Here is a 4,272-nt window from a genome sequence, read left to right on the forward strand (position 1 = left end):
GGAAAGCAAATCACAGGGAATTACAGTTATCTGGGATTTTAACAGGAGTGTACACGACAGCTCTGTAAAGCTGGGAGCCACAGGAGCACTTCCCAAAACAAATATCTCAGCAGACCTCACTGCAGAGGTCACTTGGACAAATTTCCATGCGACTGAGCTGTGCATCTGTTCTGTTTGTACTGCCTGCAGACACTGCTATAAAGTACTGTACATTGATGTAACTGAGCGAAGGAGACAATGATTGAACCATGCACTGTACAAGAGTTATTAAAATAGTTAAGTTATACTTATCAATCCATGTCTGTCTCTTTCACTGGGTTTCATAAATCCATGTCTGTCTCTTTCACTGGGTTCTCATAATGGTTTGTCACTGACAGTCTGAGAAACTCAGCAAAAGGTCTGAAACCACACATTTCCTTTTGGGTTTGGGGACTGACATTCAACAGGAAGGGTGTTATGGCCTGAATAGCTGTGTTTTAAAAACAGAGGTGAAAATCTCACACATCATAAGAATTAAGTCCCAGAAAAGCTGCAAGCTGAACTCCTTTCCTTGTCTGGTCTAGTGGAAGATGTTCCACCCATGGCAGGGGGTGGAACTGGATGGTCTTTCAAGTCCCTTCCAGCTCAAAGCAGTCTGGGAATCCGTGATTCCATGACTCACAAGGGAGGCTCTCCTATTCCATGGCAAAGAAACCAGAGACAGTACGAACCTGTTTCAATTCCAACAGCACTTAAACCTAAAGCTTCTTTGCATTATTCTTTCTTGGGCTGGGCAAAGCACGACAAGGTTGTACAAAAGCACATTCTAACCTATCAGGAAGGGGAACTTCTGTGGCAGCTGTCCCAAGTGGAACAATACAGAAAGAGGGAACAGCATAACACCATGACACAACCAAGCAACAGATTCTCCGACATTTCCAGCCATCCTCTGTCTCAGGTGAAAAATCACAATAACAAGATCACCTCCTCTACAGCCTAAATAGAGTTTAGGCAAATCAAGAGCCCAAAACACCTGCCCTGCTGGGTCGGGGGCTCTCTGGCAGCTGGAGCTGTGCCCGACAAGCCATTTCGAACCTTGCCACGACGGCAGGGGAGGGAGCACAGCGCGCTGAGCTCCTGCAGCGAGGCAGCACCGGCGCGGCTCCGAGCCCTCCCTCACGGCCGCCTCCCCTCAGGGCCCGCCCGCCGCCACCTTGCGGCAGCGGCGGCGCGGGGGACGGGTGCCTCTGGGGGCGGGCGCCTTGGGGGCAGCTCGGGCCGTGGGGAAGTCCCCCGGGTGGTTCTGGGGACCGGAGATGCCGGTGCCGGGAGGTCCCGGGGCCGGCAGAGCTCCGGACGCGCTCTGCTGGGGAGAATGGCGGCGTCAGGGTGGCCAAGGCGACCGCCCGGCCCGACCCCCAGGCCCACGAGCCAGCCAATCAGAATCGTTCTCCCTCCCGCCGCCCCGCCCCGGCTCCTCCCGGCCGCGTCCGTCTCGTGTCCGCGCTCCTGATTGGTCGCTGCCGCCCAGCCGGGCTGGGATTGGCGCGGGAGCGCGCGCAGGCCGGTCCCCTCCGGGCACGCGCCGTCCTTTATAGGCACGCGAGTCCCCGCAGCCGCGGACACGTCGGTGTCCCTCGTGAAGCGGCAGAAGATGGAGTCAGCGCTGGACCAGCTCAAGCACCACACCACGGTGGTGGCCGACACCAGTGGCCGACACCGATTTCAACGGTGAGAGGCGGCGCGAGATGATCCCGTCACCGCATCTTGTCCTTAGCCCCCTCTCCCGCCCCCTTCACGGAGAGTGGGCGCGCCCGGCCGAAGGGGCGCGCGCTGGGGGGAGCGAACCACCATGCGGCCGGAGGGGGGCGGCGAGAGGCGCTCGGTGGCGGCGCCTTGGTCACCCGGCAGTCCGCTTCCTTCTCTAGGCTTGCTGAGCCTCTCGAGCATCCTCTTAACTGCTTTGGCACTAAGTTCTTTTAACGAGTTACATTTCATCATCACGTGCTATGGTCATAGGGCTTCCTTTCCTTTGGCATCATCAGCCTCTGGCTCATCTTGTGCTAGGAATGTTGGGTCCCTAAGGGGAAAGTGCCAGGCAGTTGCCACTTCTCTCTGCGTTTTGTCATCTGTGTCTATGCTATGTTGTCGGTGTCTGTGTTATGTAGTCTGTGTCCATTGTCTTCCACATCATAGGCCTTTGTTACGTCTCGATGCTTTATCGGCACTATTCCGTGCCATATCGCCCGTATTCTACTCACGTTCCTTTCCGGCTATCCCTTATTCCGGCATCTTTACATTTTTACTCTTTGAGACAGGAATGTCTCAAAGGGACAAGATGTTCTCATCCGTCTTCCTTTTCACTGCCAGCTTTGGTAGTGCCTTTTTTTCCATGCCATTCTCTTGGACTTCTAGAGGGAGCATCTTACACCCTCCTCACATGACTGCAGTAGTTCTATAGGTTCCATCTTCTCAAAGGGTATAGTGCTCAAGAATTCATCTTCCCGAGAGTTATCTCAAGTCCTGGCTTATATTGGATGTACTTACATTGTGTGTACCTATGCTGGTTTATACTGTATGTACTTACACTCTATGTACACTCGCACTGGATGCATCGGCTTATATGTCACATTAGGTAGAACAGTTATAAAAACTTTACTGTTCATCTGTCTTTTATGGGATTTTGGGTAGAAAATGTATTGGTCCAGAGCAGGGACAAGTCCTAGCTGTCAGGTAGCCACTCGTTGACCACTTCCTGTCGTCTCACAGGTCCCCGAGGACTTCCCCAGAATTTCCCCAGAATCTACCATTTGACATCAAGAAGTAACAGCCAGGAGATGTGTCGAAGCACGTTCTTCAGCGTTTCAAGTAAGGGCTGCAGTGAACGTGTAAATGGGAAAATGGGAAGAGTGTGTGAGCGTGTGTGAGAGCGTGTGCCTGTGTCTGTGTCCGCTGTCTCTGCGTGTGGGAGCGCATGCTGACTGGATTTAACCTTGTGTCTGTGACTTTTGCTTTTCAGGTTTTTCAACTCATTTTCAAATTTAGAATAAAAAATCCCCTGCTGGGGTGTTTCCCGCCCTCCCCCCCGGCTGGGTTTTTTCCCTCGGTCCCGGTCTGTCGGCGAGGTGACATTCATCATTCATCGCCAGAGTTTTGGTGTGGACTGTCCAGGGACCGGGGTTTTGGTCAGCAGGAGGATTTTTTGGAGGCTCCCGAGAACCACGTTTCCAAGGACCAGTGATTGCTGGGGTGTAATTTAGCAGTTGTGATGAGAGTGATGGTGAGTTTGTGTGTAATGTGAGGGGGGTGCTAATGGTAGATGAGTGTTGTTTTTTGTGTGCTTTTGTTGTTTTGGGTTTCCTGTAACAATAAATCCACATGTAATGAAAACAGAAAAAGGTTGTCATCTTGTGTTAATATGTGTGTTGTGTTGTATTGCTCTGTATTGCAGGGTGAGCACAGGATGGACTCTCTCCTCCTTGCTGTGGCACCTGGGCTGGCAGGGATGACACAGTGACCTCTGCCAGCCCATGCTGCCTGTGCCATCACCTGGCACTGACGTGCTTGATGGAAATCATTTCGCTGGGATTTTTCTCCTGAGAAGCCTCAGAACAGAAATGGAACCAGTAACAATCTGCTGGCTGTGGAGTGTGGGCTGGAGATGGTTTAGCAACAGGGCCGTCTTGGATTGGTCTCCTGTGCATTGTTTCTACTTGATGTCCAATCATGGTCCAGCTGTGTCGGGGCTGTGAGCAGTCCCAGGTTTTTATTATTCATTCCTCACCAGCTTTCTGATGTCTCCTTGCTCTTTTAGTATAGTTCTAATATCTCATTTTCTTTTACTATAATAGAGACCATAAAATAATAAATCAACCTTCTGATAGGTGGAGTCAAGATTCTCGTCTCTTCCATCGTCCTGGGGACCCTCAAACACCACCACAATCACCAGCTGGAGCGGTTTTGGGCAGCACCAAATAAAAATAATTCAGTTTTTCTATTTTTAAAGCGTATTATTTTATTTTATTTTTTAAAGTTAAGTTATTTTTTAATAAAAAATCAATGAAAACTGTAAAAATACCATAATAAAAAATAATAAAATAAATAAATAATTTTTAAAAAACAACAAAAAACCCCAAACGGTGAAGTGCTGTAAAAGTAAATGCTGTAATGTGAGATTGTAATGTGTAATGTGAGACTGTAATCTGTAATGTAACTGCCGTAAAGCGCAACTGCCGTAAAAAAACCTGCCTATTTCAGGTAGTTATTTATGCAGTAGAGAATGGCAAATTGCAC

General features: G+C 50.0%; 1 long non-coding RNA gene across 3 annotated transcripts; it reads left to right on the forward strand.

Moving 5' to 3' along the window:
• Positions 1-1,589: 1,589 nt before the first annotated feature.
• LOC118687468 (uncharacterized) lies at positions 1,590-3,984 on the forward strand. Of its 3 annotated transcripts, XR_004980332.2 has the most exons (4): positions 1,590-1,710; positions 2,749-2,847; positions 2,999-3,259; positions 3,431-3,984. It is a non-coding gene; the product is annotated as an uncharacterized LOC118687468 (long non-coding RNA). The 3 variants fall into 3 exon arrangements; XR_004980331.2 differs by lacking the exon at positions 2,999-3,259; XR_004980330.1 differs by lacking the exon at positions 3,431-3,984 and having other exon boundaries at positions 2,999-3,377.
• The last annotated feature ends 288 nt before the right edge of the window (positions 3,985-4,272 follow it).

The sequence above is a fragment of the Molothrus ater genome, chromosome 6 (assembly GCF_012460135.2).
Source record: "Molothrus ater isolate BHLD 08-10-18 breed brown headed cowbird chromosome 6, BPBGC_Mater_1.1, whole genome shotgun sequence".
Lineage (NCBI taxonomy): Eukaryota > Metazoa > Chordata > Aves > Passeriformes > Icteridae > Molothrus > Molothrus ater.